The sequence below is a fragment of the Miscanthus floridulus genome, chromosome 12, assembly GCF_019320115.1.
Source record: "Miscanthus floridulus cultivar M001 chromosome 12, ASM1932011v1, whole genome shotgun sequence".
In the NCBI taxonomy this organism is placed as follows: domain Eukaryota; kingdom Viridiplantae; phylum Streptophyta; class Magnoliopsida; order Poales; family Poaceae; genus Miscanthus; species Miscanthus floridulus.
In genome coordinates this window covers 52,667,009-52,685,446 of record NC_089591.1, presented here as the reverse complement: position 1 = coordinate 52,685,446, position 18,438 = coordinate 52,667,009, and positions in this window count along the sequence as shown.

Below are 18,438 nucleotides of genomic sequence, written 5' to 3'. Positions count from 1 at the left end.
TAGTGGATTGCTCATGTCATTGAGTTACCTCACTTGTGGGTAGGTTCTTGTGGTGTCCAATTGTGTGGACAAGGTTTGTGCAACACCTCTTAGCCACTGAACCACCAAGTGTTGGTCGACACATCAGGGGACTAGCGTACCGGCAAGCACGTGAACCTCAGGAGAAAAATTGGTTGTCTCTTGCCCCTTGGTATTCTCCCAGTGATTGATTTTGTATTCATCTTATGATTGGTTCACTCCTCTACACGGCAGTATAATCACCCTACTCACTCATTTATATTCTTGCAAACTAGTTATAGCAAGCTCTTTAGTGTAATTAGAATTGAGAGCTTGCTTTGTTCTTTTAAGTTCATCTAGTGGAGCTCTTTAGTGTAGCAAGTGTGAGAGCTCTTAGTGAGTAGTGACATAGCAAATTGTGTCTCTAGAGATCATAGCAACTAGAATTGTTGGATAGGTGGCTTGCAACCCTTGTAGAGCTAGAGCAAGTTTGCATTTCGCTATTTATTATACTAATCAAATTGCTCTAGTTGATTTGTAGATTTTCAAATAGGCTATTCACCCCCCTTTAGCCATATTAGGATCTTTCACCTACTTTGTCTCTAGTCTTACGAATCGCTGCCTAGTGTTGTGCGTTGGCTCGTAGGTGAGCATCGGTCCTCTAGATGGGTTGAGGGGTTCCCTAGTTGAAAGCTCTAGTTTGGTTTTGATAAATTGATGAAACCCTAAGTGCTAACCTAGTTTATCAAATAATCATAAGATAGGTAGCACATTCTAAGTGGTGAAGCAAATGAAGATCATGACATGATGATGGTGATGCCATGGTGATGATCAAGCGCTTGGACTTGAAAAGAAGAAAGAGAAAAACAAAAGGCTCAAGGCAAAGGTATAAATGGTATAAGCTATTTTGTTTTGGTAATCAAGACACTTAGAGAGTGTGATCACATTTAGGATTGATAGCAGTACTATTAAGAGGGGTGAAACTCATTTCGAAATACGGTTATCAAAGTGCCACTAGATGCTCTAACAGCATTGCATATGCATTTAGGATCTAGTGGAGTGCTAACACCCTTGAAAATGTTTGTGAAAATATGCTAACACACATGTGCACAAGGTGATACACTTAGTGGTTGGCACATTTGAGCAAGGGTTAGGAACTTCATCGGTGGAGTGTCCGCCCATAGAGTGCGGATAGTCCAACGGTGCCACTGACGCCCTATACAGAAAAAATGGAGGTCACTATAAGTGATCGGACAGCTGGCCTCAGTTGGACCAGTGCATCTGATCAGCAGAAGCTGCAAAGACACTAGCGTCGGTCTCTGACTGGATGCTGGGTCACTTAGTGATTGGACGCTGGAGGGTTGCATCCGGTCCTGCTGACGTGGCAGCGCACAGGGGAGACATCGAGTGACCAGATGCTGGGTGTGTCCGATCGAGCATGACCGAACATGTCCGGTCATGTTTTCTCGCTTCTGGATGCTTACTAGAAACGATCGAACGCTGAGGTCCAGCGTCCGATCACTTCGTAGCAGCACGTCCGTCATCACTTAACTGTTGGGATCAAGCGCTCAGTATTTGAAGAGAGGGGACATGTGGCGTGCATCGCATGACCGGACGCTAGGGTCCTACGCCCGGTCGATATGACCGGAGCGTTCGGTCACCCCATGTTGTGCCCAGTGAAGGGGTACAACGGCTCTATTTTGTGGGGCTTCTCTTTAAGCCCCATGGCTGGCTCAAGCTCACTCTCTTGGCCATTTGCATTGATATAGCAACCTTGTGAGCTTAGCCAATGCCCTTCCACTCATCTCCATTATTGATTCATCATCTTTGTGGGATTGGGAGAGAATCCAAGTGCATTGCTTGAGTGTTTGCATCTAGAGGCACTTGGTGTTCATGTTTCGTTGTGGGATTCGCTTGTTACTCTTGGTGGTTGCCACCACCAAGACGGCTTGGAGTAGTGAGGATCATCGAGCGGAGGTTGGTGATTATCTTCGGCTCTGATTGTGGTGATTGTGAGGGGTTCTTGACCTTTCCTCGGTGGAAAGCCAAAAGGTACTCTAGTGAATTGCTCGTGGCTTGTGTGATCCTCATCTTGTGTTGGTTGTGTGGCACCCTATTGAGGATTTGGCGTGTGATGCCAATTAGCGCGTGAACCTCCAAGTGAGTGAATCGTCACAATGAGGACTAGCTTGCTGGCAAGCAAGTGAACCTCGGTAAAAAATCATTGTGTCATCATTTGATTCCGAGGTGATTGGTATTCATTCTTGTGATTGATTGGTTCACTTCTTGAATCAGCGGTATAACCATCTTGCTCACTCTCTTTACATTACCACAAACTAGTTGTCAAGCTCTTTAGTGTAGGTAGTTGTGAGAGCTTGTTAGTTTAGTTAGTATGGCTCTTTAGTTAGTTTTTGAGAGCGCAATAACTTAATGTAGTGACATAGCTATTGTGTGGATAGAAACTATATAAAGTAGAATTGTGGTAGATGACTTACAATTTTAGTAGGCTAGCATAAAACTTGCTTCGTCTCATAATTGTCTAACCGGTTTGCTAAGTGTTGTTGTAGAGATTTTTAATAGGCTATTCACCCCCTCTAGCCATTAGGACATTTTAAGTGGTATCAAAGCCTGAGGTCACCGTGATTTGAGGCTTAACAACCTATGGTGTAAAACTGGCTTAAATCAACAACACCAAGAAGCCACCCAATTTGATGGCATAAATTATCGGTATTGGAAATCAAAGATGACCACACATATCAAGTCAATCAATAGAAAAGTGTGGAAGGTGGTAGAAACCAAAATTGAGATTGGTGATCCTAAGAATCCCACCGTGGCCAAAGAATTGCTTCTCCAAAACAATGATATTGCTCTAAGTGCCATTCATGATGCAATTGATGAGAGAACATTTGAGAAAATCAAGAATATTAAGATGGCTCATGAGGCTTGGAAGAAGTTGGAAGAATCATTTGAGGGCACTCAAGCCATGAAGGGTGCAAAGGCATATATTCTTAAAGAGAAGTTTGCAAGCTTCAAGATGAAGGAGGATGAGAGTGTGCCAGAGATGTTTCATAGGCTTCAAGTGCTTGTCAATGATCTCATAGCACTTAGAGAAGAGGCGAAGGACAAGGACTTCTCCCACAAGTTCTTGAGATGTTTGCCTTCAAGATTTGGCACATTGGTCACTATTCTAGTGAGGAGTGGTTTGAACACCATGACACTAAACCAAGTGTTGGGAGATATTATGACCTGATGATACATGTAGAGATGATGATGAGAAGGTAGAAAAGAAGGAAAAGAAAGATGAGAAGAAGGATGAGAAGAAGAAGAGCGTGGCTTTCAAGGCCACATCATCCAAGGGCAAGGCAAAGCAAGATACATCAAGCGAAGATGATGGCTCATGGGACGATGATGATGATGATGAGAAGATGGCTCTCTTTTGTCAAGAAATTTGACAAGTTCATGATGAAGAAAGGGTACCATGCTAGAAGAAAGAAATCTTCATCCAACAATAAGGAAGAGTCAAGAAGATGCTCTAAATGTAGAAGCAAAGATCATCTTGTTGCTCAATGTCTATACAAGTAGCGACAATGATGATGACAACAAGAAGAACAAGAAGGACAAGAAGGGAAAGAAAGAGAAGAAGGACAGGATGACCTTTAAGAAGAAGAAGGGTGATTCATATGTGGTCACTTGGGATAGTGATGCTTCCTCAAGTGATGACAATGATAGTGATGATGACAAGACCACCAAGAAGAAGGCACTTGCTAGCATTGCAATCAATGAGAAGCCTTCTCTCTTTGAACACTCCATCATGCTTCATGGCTAAGGCCACTAAGGTACAAATTTGTGATGATGAAAGTGATGAGAAACATGATAATGAAAATGAAAATGAAAGTAATAGTGATGATGATGAACCTACTAAGGATGAACTATTTGACATGCTAGAAGATACTAAAGAACACTTTGACATCAAGAGAAGGGAATGCAAAAGCTTGCATAAGGAACTAAAAGACCTTAAGCAAGACTTTGATGAGCTCAATGCATCTCATGAGAGGCTAGAGGAAGCCCATAAGAAGCTTGGCAAGGCTCACAAAAAGCTCATTCCTCTTTGCTTGATGAGCAAAATAAAAAGAAGCATGTTGAAACTTGCAATGTAGGCTTGACTTGTGATATAATTGATAAATCATTATCTATGTCTATCATTGTTGCTCCCGCTAACCCTTCTTGTAGTACTTCTACTTCCACCTCATCTAGTAGTGATGGTTTCACTTATGATGCCTCACTAATGGTTGAGAATGAGAACCTCAAGAAGGAGGTTAATAAGCTCACTCACACCTTGCTTATGTGATTGGATAGCCAAAGAGCTTCTCTCTATAAAGAGGGAATTGGGCTATACCCTCAAGAAATGCAAGGCGACTTTTGCTTCTCACAAAACTAGTTTTGTGAAGAACAATGATTGGTTTTGCACTAGTTACAAGTAAGTTGGTCATATAGAGCAAAAGTGCATGAATAAGAAGTCACAAGCTAATGTATCCTTCCATTAAGCTTGATTCCTTCTATGTGCTTACTAAGGGTACAAATGGTGTGAAGGCTAAGTTCATTGGTAAACCATAGATGGGCTCAAAGAAGAAAGCCATTTAGGTACCTAAGAGCTTAGTGACTAACCTTCAAGGACCCAAGCAAGTTTGGGTACCTAAAAAGAATTGATCTTCTTTTGTAGGTCAATTATAAAGCCAGAGGAATGCATTAGGTTCTTGATAGTGGGTGCACTCAACACATAACTGGTGATGCAAGAATGTTCAACTCAATCAATACCAATGTCAATGATGGTTATGATAGTATCACATTTGGTGACAATGGCAAAGGCAAGGTCAAAGGGCTCGGTAAAATTGCAATATCCAATGACATAAGCATTTTCAATGTGTTGCTAGTAGAGAGCTTGAATTTCAACTTGCTATCCATGGACTCAATTGTGTGATCTTGGATTCATGCATATTTGGGGTAGATGATGTAGAGATCATAAGTGTAGATGGCTTTAATTTGATCTTCAAAGGCTTTAGATATGAGAATCTATACTTGGTTGATTTCAATGCTAGTGAAGCTAAATTATTCACATGTTTGTTCACTAAGTCTAGCATGGGTTGGTTATGGCATAGAAGGCTTGGTCATGTTGGAATGAAACAATTGACTAGATTGGTTAAGCATGACTTGGTTAGAGGCTTGAATGATGTATTTGAGAAGGATAAGCTTTGTAGCTCTTGTCAAGCTAGCAAACAAGTTGGAAACACCCATCCTAAGAAAAGCATGATGAGCACTAGTAAAGCATTTGAGTTATTGCACATAGATTTGTTTAGGCCAACACAATACACTAGCATTGGTGGTAACAAATATGACTTTATTATAGTGGATGATTATACTAGATACACTTGGGTATTCTTTCTAGTGGACAAAAGTGATGTGTTTGCAATATTTAAATCATTTGTCAAGGGCATTTATAATGAGTTTGAAACAACCATCAAGAGAGTTAGAAGTGACAATGGTAGCGAGTTTAAGAACACTAGAATTGATGAGTTGTGTGATGAATTTGGAATTAGACATCAATTCTCGGCCAAGTATACTCCACAATAAAATGACATTGTTGAGAGGAAGAATAGAACACTTATTGATATGACAAGGTCTATGCTTAGTGAGTACAATGTGAGTCAATCCTTTTGGGACAAAGCTATCAACACGGCTTGCTATTGTAGCAATCGCCTCTATTGCATATTTTTGGTCTTTGGTTAAAATTGCTATATCTTGAAGAAAGACACTAGATTGGGCAAGTTTGATAAGAAATGTGGTGAAGGATTCCTACTTAGCTTACTCCACTACAAGCAAAGCATATAGAGTTTGGAATTTGGATAGTGGTACTCTTGAGGAAGTTCATGATGTTGAATTTGATGAAACCAAGGGTTCACAAGTAGAGAATGAGAACTTGGAAGATGTTAGAGGCATTCAACTTTCAAATGCCATGAAGAACATGGATGTTGGTGAATTGAGGTCTAGGCAAGTGAATGATGAAGAGGATGATCAAGTGCAAGTGCTCTCTAACTCAAATGTTCAAGATGATACAACTCAAGCTAGTGTAAGTGGCTCTCATGATAATGAACAAGATCAAGTGGCTAACACATCATCTCAACCTAATGATCAAGCAAGTGCAAGCAATTAAGTTCCAATACTCCAACCAACCAATATTGCAAGGAATCATCCATTGGACACTATCATTGGTGATATTTCTAGAGGTGTACAAACAAGATCAAGATTAGCTTTATTTTGTGAGCATTTCTTATTTGTGTCATCCATTGAATCAAAGAAGATAGATGAAGCATTGAAGGATGTTGATTGGGTGAATGCTATGCATGAAGAATTGAATAACTTCACAAGAAATCAAGTATGAGAATTAGTAGAGAGACCAAATGGACATAATGTAATTGAAACCAAATGGGTCTTTAGAAACAAGCAAGATCAAGATAGGATAGTAGTAAGGAACAAAGTAAGATTGGTAGCACAAGGCTATACATAAGTTGAAGGTCTTGACTTTGGAGAAACATATGCCCCGGTTGCTAGATTGGAAGCAATTAGAATCTTGCTAGCCTATGCTTGTGCCCACAACATCAAACTCTATCAAATGGATGTTAAGAGTGTATTTCTCAATGGTTACATCAATAAAGAAGTATATATTGAGCAACCTCCTAGTTTTGAAGATGACAAGAAGCCAGACCATGTGTATAAGTTGAAGAAGGCATTGTATGGCTTGAAGCAAGCACCTAGAGCATGGTATGAGAGATTGAGGGACTTCCTACTCTCTAAAGGGTTCATGATGGGCAAGGTTGACACCACTCTTTTCATCAAGAAGATTGGAAAATATTTTTTATATTGCAAATCTATGTTGATGACATCATATTTGGATCAACCAACCAAGACTTTTGTGATGAGTTTGGAAAGATGATGGCTAATGAGTTTGAGATGTCCATGATTGGAGAGTTGAGTTACTTCCTTGTCTTCAAATCAAACAATTGAAGAATGATACATTTGTGAGTCAAGGCAAGTATATCAAGAACATGATCAAGAAGTTTGGCATGAGTGATAGCAAAGCCATTAGCACACCAATGGGAACAAATGACAACATGGATAGTGATGAAAGTGGAAATATGGTGGATCAAAAATTGTATCGGTTTTTGATTGGAAGCCTACTTTATGTGACCACATCAAGGCTGGATGTCATGTTTAGTGTATGTAGTGTGTAAGATTTTAAGCCTCACCAAGAGAAAGTCATTTGAAGGCTATAAAGAGAATATTGAGGTACTTGAAGCATACACAAAATATTGGTTTGTGGTATCCCAAAGGAGCAAAGTTTGAGCTAGTTGGTTACTCCGACTCAGATTATGTGGGATGCAAGGTTGAAAGGAAGAGCACCTCGGGCATATATCAATTGTTGGGAAGATCACTTGTTTCATGGTCATCAAAAAAGCAAAATAGTAGTTACATTATCAACTGTCGGAGCCAAATACATATCCGCCGGTAGTTGTGCACAAATACTTTGGATGAAGGCCACCTTGAATGACTTTAGAATCAAGTTCAAGAAAGTGCCATTGCTATGTGACAATGAGAGTGCAATCAAGTTGACCAACAATTCGGTTCAACATGCAAGAACAAAGCACATTGATGTTCGCCATCATTTCATAAGAGATCACCAACAAAAAGGAGACATTTGCATTGAGAGTATAGGCACCGAAGATCAACTTGCCGATATCTTCACCAAGCCATTGGATGAGAAAAGGTTTTGCAAGCTAAGGAATGAGTTGAACATATTGGATTTATCAAATATATGTTGATGCACCCCCCTACTTATATGACATACCTCTTCCTTCGAGCAATCCAAGGTAAAAGTTGATTGGCATGGCATACATCCTTACTAAGGACATGTTTAGTGCATCTAGACATCTTTCACATTTAATAAGCTCATTCATGAAAATCAAATGATTTTGATGATTGTATGGTACCACTATTGCTTATATGCTTATTTTGATCTAGTGGTAGCATATGACATGTTTATGGGCTTGTAAACATAGTGTTTGATCTAGAAAATGAGCTCCAAGTGTTTAACTCAACATGGTACAAGATAACCCTTATTTGGAGGTGTGAGGAAGCTTGTCCTTGGATCAAACCAAGTTAAATATCTTTGGCAAATGATCTAGATTGGACCAAATTTGGGAAAATGATCCTCACCCCATTGATTGACATTGATAATCTCAACCTATCTATATTTTGAACCTTTGTGGTCATTGATGACAAAGGGGGAGAAAAACAAATATATTAGTGATATTGATACATGGGGAGAAAAACAAAGATATTAGTGTACTAATATAATGAAAAAACAACACAGGGGGAGAATTTGACATAGGAGGAGAGATATGACAAAGGAAAGGGATCAATTAAAATTTTAAGCACACAAGTAGGGGGAGCAAGCTCATAAACTTGTATGGTGCATTTGAATGTGCATTTTATATGTTTGCTTGCATGGCATAAGTTTTAAATTTCAATATCCATGCTTGTGTGGTGTATGCTAGTTGTAGGTTTGAATAATGAAATGAAAATCTAGCATGCATAAGTTTATCTAGTGACTTCATTTCCAAGTGTTTCCAAGTGGTATCGAGCTAACCATGGTGCTAAGGATGATATAATGGTGCACTCCGATTGGTATCACGCTTCAAAGGTCCATATTTTATACCTTAACATCACTTGGTAGACATTGTCTCCTACATTTCCTATCTAAGCATATGTGCAAGCTACAATTTAAACTCTTAGCATATATGTAGGGGGAGAAATTGCTACCATTTAGAATTCATGATACTTGTCCATATCCTTTTACACATAGTAAATATGCTTGGGCAAGCAACATGGATTTAATTGAATTTCAATTCATATCTTTGTGAAAGGGTTATCATCAATTACCAAAAAGGGGGAGATTGAAAGCTCTAGTTTGGTTTTGGTAAATTGAGGAAACCCTAAGTGCTAACCTAGTTTATCAAGTGATCATAAGATAGGTAGCACATTCTAAGTGGTGAAGTAAATGAAGATCATGACATGATGATGGTGATGCCATGGTGATGATCAAGCGCTTGGACTTGAAAAGAAGAAAGAGAAAAACAAAAGGCTCAAGGCAAAGATATAAATAGTAGGAGCTATTTTGTTTTGGTGATCAAGATACTTAGAGAGTGTGATCATATTTAAGATCGATAGCTATACTATTAAGAGGGGTGAAACTCATATCGAAATATGGTTATAAAAGTGCCACTAGATGTTCTAACTTATTGCATATGCATTTAGGATCTAGTGGAGTGCTAATACCCTTGAAAATGTTTGTGAAAAATATGCTAACACACATGTGCACAAGGTGATACACTTGGTGGTTGGCACATTTGAGCAAGGGTTAGGAACTTCACCAGTGGAGTGTCTGCCCATAGAGTGTGGACAGTCCCACAGTGCCACTAGCATCCTATACAGAAAAGACTAGAGCTCACTGTAAGTGACCGGACACTGACCTCGGTTGGACCTAGTGCGTCCGGTCAGCAGAAGCTGCAAAGTCGTTGGCATCGGTCTCTGACCAGACGCTGGATCACTTAGTGACCGGACACTAAAGGGTTGCATCTAGTCCTACTGATGTGGCAGCGCACAAGGGAGACGCCGAGTGACCGCATGCTAGGTGTGTTCGGTCGAGCATGATCGGACGCGTCCGATCCTATTTTCTTACTTCTGGATGCTTACTAGGAAACGACTGGACATGGAGGTCTAGCATCTGGTCACTTCGTAGCAGCGCATCCGGTCATCACTTGATCCATTGGGATTGGGCGCTTAGTATTTGAAGAGAGGGGACATGTGGCGTGCATCAGCACGACCAGACATTGGGGTCCTGCGTCCGGTCGATATGACCGGAGCATTCGGTCACCCCGTGTTGTGCCCAGTGAAGAGGTACAATAGCTCTATTTCATGGGGGCTTCTATTTAAGCCCCATAGCCAGCTCAAGCTCGCTTTCTTGGCCATTTGCATTGACATAGCAACCTTGTGAGCTTAGCCAAATCCCTCCTACTCATCTCCATCATTGATTCATCATCTTTGTGAGATTGGGAGAGAATCCAAGTGCATTGCTTGAGTGTTTGCATCTAGAGGACACTTGGTGTTTGTGTTTTCGCTGTGGGATTTGCTTGTTACTCTTGGTGGTTGCTGCCACCTAGATAGCTTAAGAGCAGCGAGGATCGTCGAGCGAAGGTTGGTGATTGTCTCTAGCTCTAATCATGGTGATTGTGATGGGTTCTTGACCTTTTCCCCGATGGAGAGCCAAAAGATACTCTAGTGAATTGCTCATGGCTTGTGTGATCCTCATCTTGTGTTAGTTGTGTGGCACCCTATTGAGGGTTTGGCGTGTGATGCCAATTAGCAAGTGAACCTCCAAGTGAGTGAATCGCCACAATGAGGACTAGCTTGTCGGCAAGCAAGTGAACCTCGGTAAAAAATCATTGTGTCATCATTTGATTCCGAGGTGATTGGTGTTCATTCTTGTGATTGATTGGTTCACTTCTTGACTCGGCAGGTATAACCATCTTGCTCACTCTCTTTACATTTACCGCAAACTAGTTGTCAAGCTCTTTAGTATAGCTAGTTGTGAGAGCTTGTTAGTTTGGTTAGTGTGGATCTTTAGTTAGCTTTTGAGAGCGCACTAACTTAGTGTAGTGACATAGCTATTGTGTGGATAGAAACTATATAAACTAGAATTGTGGATAGGTGGCTTGCAATTTTAGTAGGCTAGCGTAAAACTTGCTTCGCCTCATAATTGTCTAACCAGTTTGCTAAGTGTTGTTGTAGAGATTTTTAATAGGCTATTCACCCCCCCCCCTCTAGCCATTAGGACCTTTCACCAATTGGCCGACGTAGTGGCCCAATGCCGGCCAATGCCGCGTCAGGTGAGCGTGGAGGTGTCGGGGACCTCTCCGATGTGAAGACGGGTTAATACAAGTGCCTTCTTGCATAAACGTTGTCTGTCGAACTAGTGTGCATAGTCATCGCGTTAATAGAGGATAGCGTGGAGGCGTTTCTACAAAAGCGCCAGCATGCGCGGGCTTCCCCACCATGGGCTGCCTCGTGTGTGTGGGCCGCCTCACTGTGGGCCATGCGTATGTGGGCCACGCAGTGAAATCATCTTTCTTTCTTTTTCTAAATTAATTAGTTGTTGCTTTTCTATTTAGTTTCTGAGATAAACTTATATATTTAATATAAATTCGTGTAGATGTCCAAAAATTATGAAACTAATTTTGTTAGGTTCCTAAAATCATTGTCTACCTGATAGTGTAGTTAGTTCATACCTATCTATGTTGATGCTAAGGCCTATCAAATCATTTGGAAGTACTTAATATTAGTAGGATAAATATTATAGAAATTTTTGTGGTAAATTAGTGATAGCTTTAATCCTGAAATTTTTATAGTAGCTTCATTGTATTATTATGTGCTTACTGTAATTTTTGAAGCCCTAAGATAGCTTGTTTATTAGGGTAGCTAAATATCATTAAACCTTTAATATGAATAAAACGAGAATATTGACTTATGAAATAAGGCACTTGTTAGGGTGAGCTTGACACTTGATTTGATAGAGCTTATGGTTAGTTTAGTATTTTAGCCATTAGAGCTAGCTTGTTAGTATAGCCAATGTGTTCTTATTTTAAGAGTTGTTGTTGTTTAAATATTAAATTATTGCATCACCATCGCATGCATATAGAGAACGAGTTGGTGGAGATTGTGACCACCGGCAAGCATGAGTTCGAGGAGATCGTTGAGGAGGAGATTCTCGTGTAGGAGGAAGTCATAGAGCTACCACTAACTGACGCAGTTGACATCGCGCCTGCCTAAGGCAAGCCTCGGTGCATAACCTCTATTTTTCATATTCACCAAATATATATATATATATATATATATATATATATATATGTGTGTGTGTGTGTGTGTGTGTGTGTGTGTGTGTGTGTGTGTGTGTGTGTGTTGTGCATTTACGCTGCAGGAGTTTCATGGAAACCACATGCATATATATATATATATATATATATATATATATATATATATATATATATATATATATCCTAAGAGTCTTACTAGTGCAGATTCGAGTAACTGCTATGCTTAGGTTGTCGGTAGCATGGGTAACCTATCGTTACTCACAAGTAGAGAATATTATTATTATTCTCCTGATAAAATGATGGAAAGAAAATGGTGACCGGGCAGGGATATGGTATGGGTATTGGTGGGTGTAACGAGTTGTGTCCCGTGGCCACAGGGCTTAGCTTGGTTACACTGTTTTCTCTGTCTGTGTCGATTGAGGACCATCCATTGTTGTGGATGGTAGTTAGGTCATAGACTTATTATCCTAAGCACATACTTGCTTATGGGAGTGAGAAGGCTCGTCGCGCTCTTGTCATGGGTTCTGGCTCTTTCTAGACCGACTAACTGGAGGCGGGGAAAGGTGGAGGTCTAAGCACCATACTATGACCGGATCTCAAGTGTGGGGGCTTAGAGTCCAAGTTTGGATGAGGACCTGGACCCCTTGACAGGAGTAGAATGGGTTGGTCTTGTTTGTGCCTGGGATATAAGCAGGGTGTGTGTTTCGAGGTACCCAGCTAGGATATATTGGTTCACGAATCACCGTTTCTGTGAGACGGTACGACTTGGCTATGGTCTAGCACCGTAGTAAGAATTAGAATACTGAAGATGGTAAAATGTTCTGATTGCTCAACCCTTACTTGAAAGTAGAACAGGTGCTTACCTAGAATGGTTAGCTAATGAGGTAATCTTGACCGCTCATAAAACTTGATCTTAAGGATGAACTACTAGTAATGGTTTTCACAAAACAAACGAAAACAACAAACCATATTGTCTATCATGTCCTTGAGAGTTGGGAAAATATTCCCACTAGTCGAGTAAGTCTTGCGAGTATATTGTGTACTTAGGGTTTATTTTACCCTATTGCAGGTGCAGCTTGAGGAATTAGATCTTATGTGGAGGATTCTTCTGGTGAGCACAGATGGATCCGTGTATTATTTTTTCTAGATGATTATTACATTCCGCTGTTTAATTATCGCACTCTAAACTCTGGCATTGTAATAAATAATTTTTAAGACTCTGTGTTGTATGAAATGGACTAAGTATTGCAAGCTCGTACTCATTATTGGATCCTAGATGTAAAACATGGATCGTTTTGAGTTCTCTCTTTGGGTGTGCTCGACAGAACTGCCTATTTTAGCCCATTTTTAGGGCGCTTAGTGTCTAGTGGAAGACGAGTGCCTCTGAAAGTGTGTTATTCCAGACGGTTCTGCCATAATGATGAGGCTTGCAAGGAAAACTATGGAGAGTCATTAGATCAGCCCCATCCCCATGGCAAGTCACAAATGGATGTCGATGATGAGGAGTACTGAGAGGAAGATGATGACAACAACGACAATGATGATGGTGATGACCATGATGATGACAAGGACTACGATGATGAGTAGTCATTTCTTTCATGCGGCCTACCCTTTTTGGCACTTGTTGACAAAGGGGGAGTGTTAGGCTTTGATCTTATTGTAATAAGTTAGTTGGTCGCTTGGAGCTTGTGAGACTTTAAAACTTTTAGCTTGTATAAACTATGTCGTGTGGTGGCACTATGTGATGAACAACTATATTTGTGTGATAGATGATTGTAGAACAAGCAATATTTATCTACATATCTATTAGTCTCTACATGTGAATGGTGTATGTTATTTTGGATGGCCATGCATTGTTTAAAGTTGTTACTTTGAGATCTTGGCCATCATATTTTCTTTTACTTGTTGTATAACATGTCATATTGCCTCTCCATTTTTCACGGATATTCACTTGTTTACATACACTTGTTGCACCCCATGGATTGCAAAATTTAGGGGGAGTTTCTATCTTAATATATGCAAGTGATGTGTTGATGATCATCATTGAAATTCAAATTCATTGCATATATTAAGGGGGGGCTCTCTATAAATTTGGGGGTGCAAAAGCTTTAAATTCTAACATTTTTATAAAAGCCTAAGTCGGTTGTCATCAATTACCAAAAGGGGGAGATTGAAAGTGCATTTGCCCCCTATGTGGGTTTTTGGTGTTTTAATGGCATCCAAATTAGGGACTAATGAGATCTTCATGAGATATATTGCAGCTTTTGTCCCTTGAAAGTTTCAAAGAGTTGATTTAAGATGAAATGGTATCCCTCAATTCTTCAAGTGCAAAAGGTGGATGAACCCAAAGCGCTCTTCAAAGTATTTTTATTCTGTTTTGGGTTTAGGTATATTGTACTATAAAGATGGATACAAGTTTAGGTGGTCTGAGGAAGATAGAGTGCTCCAGCATAAAAATAAAATCTAAAGAGAGACACAAAATCACCTCACAAACACTTAGATATAGTTTATGGACTTTTGGTAGCTGGAAGTCCCAGCGTGAGCCAGGACTTCCGACAGTTGGAAGTCCCAACATTTGGTGCCAGGAAGTCCTAGCACTTACTAACTTAGTCGCCAGCCCGCCTACGCACCTACGTCCGTCGAAAGTCCCAGCTCTCGCCAAAAGTCCTGATGCCTTGGGACTTAGCCCCCTGGCTCAGCTGTGCATTGGGAGTCCCGACAAAAGTCAGGAAGTCCCAACTTCCTGAAGTTCCAGGATTCTACCGAGAGTTCCTACCCTAGCTGTGTTGACCATCTTTGACTACGCCTTGAACAATGTTTTGTAAAAGGGCCGAAAGTTCTAGCGATCTGTGTCAGAATTTCCGACTCAGATCTGAACGGTTGGATTTTTCTATGAGTATAAATAGCACTCTCCTCTCTTCTAATTATGACTACTCATTCATTGCTCACCAACCTTCATCCAAAATAGCTCCCAAGTATTCAAGGCACCCCTCTCCTCTCCTCTTTGCTCCAATCTTCGATTCCCATAGGGTTTTGAGTGAAAGGAGAGTGGATTGAGTGAGAGAATCACTTTGGCAAGCTTGAGCACTTGATTTCTTCATCAAGCCTAGTTGAATTTACATCTATTACTCTTGGGTTCTTGGAACCCTAGTTGGCTAGGTGTCGCCCAAGAGCTTCCATCTTAGTGGAAGAGCCTTGGTAAGTTTGTATTACCCTTGATTTCTTAGTGGAAAGCTCAAGTAACCTTTGTGGTTGCTTTGAGAGAGGCAAGGAGGTGGAAGAGACTCTGACCTTTGTGGTCACCTCAACAACGAGAACGTAGGAGCTCCTTTGTGGGGTTGCTGAGCCTCGGGATAAATTCTTGTGTCCCGCAGTGCTTGTTGTTGTTGTGATTTGTGCTATCATATTTATTCTTGTTGATTTATCTTCCTCCCAAACTCTCCTCTTAGGGTTTGGACTCGATCTACGAAGTGGTGACCTTTCGGCGTCAAATAAGCATCCCCAATACTTCACCTTACCACTAGGGAGTGGAGTTGTAAGATATCTTTCACTCAAAGTTCATTTTAGCACTTGTAGTGTAATTCTCGTAGGCGCCAAAACTCCTGGCTGCTTGCGTCGGAACTTCCTGGTGCTAGAAGTTCTGGCCCAAACTTTCAGGACTTCTGACTGTCACTGACATTTGACTTTGAGATACGCCTATTCACCACCCCTCTAGGCATTGTTTAGATCCCTTCAGAAGTCCCAGCTAATTTTGTCATAAGCTTTTTCAAAATCAAGGTTCAACACCACTCCATCCTTTTTCTTAACTCTGGTGTCACGAAGAATATCATGAAGTGCCATCACACCATCCTTGATATTTCTATCTTTATTAAGAAAACTAGATTGACCTTTACTAATGATTTTCCCTGATCAACTTCTCAAGTTTCAACATCAGGGCCTTGGTAAAGATTTTATAAATCACATTTAACAGACATATAGTCTGTACTACTTTATTTTATTGCCTTCCTTTATTTTTAGGAAGCAAGGTTATAATGCTATAGTTAAATCTACCAACGTCCAACTTTGATAGTGTCCCAACAGTGCTGATAAAATTCAATAGGAAAATGAGCAGGCCTAGGTGCAGTGTTTCTCTCCATAGAGAACACCACCTCTTTTATTTTATTAAAAGAAAACTCTTTGCTAAGTTCTTCATTTTCTTGGACATTGATCTTTTCCCCTTGTTCCCAATAGTTAGGATCTATATGGAAGTCAGTATGATTACAAGGGCCAAAGAGCTCCTTATAATACTGAGATGCATGCTCAATAATGGCAACATCCCCCACAATGTCCTTTAAGACTTTGACCCCACCCTTCCAATAATTTCTTCACTCTATCCATTTTGATACACCGAGTAGTCAATGGAAGATTTAGAGGTGACTTGTTGTGACCAAATCTCTTGAATTTTCATGTTAAACTTAGGGTGTTTGAGCTAGGAAGTTTCAAAGCAAAAATGGCTTTGAGTCCCTATTTTGCTCTAACTCAGCCCTCAAAATTAAAGGGTTATGACCAAACATATACCTTCGAATTTTCTTAATATTGCAAAGGGGACAATTTTCTCAATTTTTAGACATCAACACTCTATCTAACTTATCCAGAGTAGGGTTTTCCTATTATTACTCCAAGTTCTCTGAGTTCATAAGTATTGATGACCAAATTCATTAGCTATATATATTTTTAAATTGGTTGACATTATTTCCTGATGGAGTCAATGATTATTGTCATCACTTCCCCTTTATTGATCTCCCATTATCCCTTGTAGAAAGCTATTCCAAATCCATTGTAACAACCTAAAAAATTCACCTTTTCAAAATAGATTAATTTGAATTGATTATGCAATTATATGAGCATTCAAATGTAGGAAATTATTATTTTTATCTAATTAAAAACAACTATAAGGATAGACACATGTTTATGCATACATGCTGGTGCATCTTTATTTTTGTATTGTGTGGTTTTGATCAAAACTGAAAAGGGATTCAAAATCTATTTGAAAAAACTCTAAAAATAAAAAAGGATTTCTCCCCCCCCCCCCTCACTCCTTTCGGCCCTTTGGCCTGCTCCAGCCTAGTTCCTTCCGCTCTCACCCGCGGCCCGCACCACCAGGCCAAGGCCCAGCTAGGAGCCAGGCCCGCGCGCCTCGCCCGCCCCTGGGGCAAGGCGCAGCAGCAGCAACAACCCATCCCACGCTCCTCTCTCTCTCTCTCTCTCTCTCTCTCTCTCTCTCTCTCTGTCGCAGCTCGTTGCCATGTGGGCCTGCCCCGTCATCCTATACCTCATGCCGTCTCCGCCACGACCAGGCAATGAAGCCAGGCAGCCGCATGACCTAGCCCACCTCCCCAATTAAGATCCACGCGCCGCTACTCCCCAACCACTCCTTTCCCCTCCTCCCCTAGCTCAGTCCGCGCCCGCCGCCATTGTCGGCATGGAGCCAAGGTCCCAACCCAGCTCCTCCTCTCCTCTCCACTCCATCATCTGCCCTTATAAGAAAGCCAGAGGCCTCGAGCTCTCACCTCAAATCCACCACTCTCGCTCTAGCTCTCTCCCCTGCACTGCAGCGCCGCCATTGCCGAACCCCACCACTATGGGTCTCCCAACGACCTAGCCTAAAGGCACCCCAAGCCCTCCTTCCTCTTCCGTTGGCATCGCTGCATCACGCCGCATCTGCTGCGCTACCTATCAGGTCGGGATGGTGCCGCGTGGTGACAGTCGGAACCTCACCGGAGCTCCCTATCACCACCGTCCGCCTATGACCGGCTTCCTCCTTCTACGAGCCTCAGCAAACTATCGATGTGAGATCGCTGATTTCCCCTCTATTTCCTAGTGCTTATCCCTAATCGAATCATGGCCCTTAGGCCCTTCCCCGGGTGCGTCGGTGAGCTCGTCGCTGCCATCCATGGTCTCCACCGCGCTAGAGTCCCTGTTCCGGACGGCCAGACTCTTTCTCTCTCTATCCCATCTAATCCTAGTCGTCCATCGCGAGATCAATGGCTCAGATAGGTCCATACCCAGGGCAGTTTTGCAAAAGAGACCCTCTACTTCTTTAAAATCAACCTGCGGTCCCTCTTGCCGATTCAAAATTCATTTATATATATTTTAATTTGAAATTAGTTCGCAGTATTTATGGTTTTGCCATCCTGCTCCTATAGCCCATACTCCATGTGTCCTGCACTTTAAATCCAATTTCAATGATTTTTGCGTTTGCGTGTTCGTAGCAATGCATAGATTAGTTTTATAAGTTTTTCAACATCATTTTCCAGTGTTGGTGTACTGTTCTCATAATAGTTCTTGTTTGCTTCGTTCATGATTGCGTGGATCCTTTGTGTGGTGCTATATTATGATCGAGTATAGACGGTGAGCAGTATGTCAGTGATCAAGAGCAGTACTTTGACGACCAGGACCGGCAGAAAAACTTTGAGCA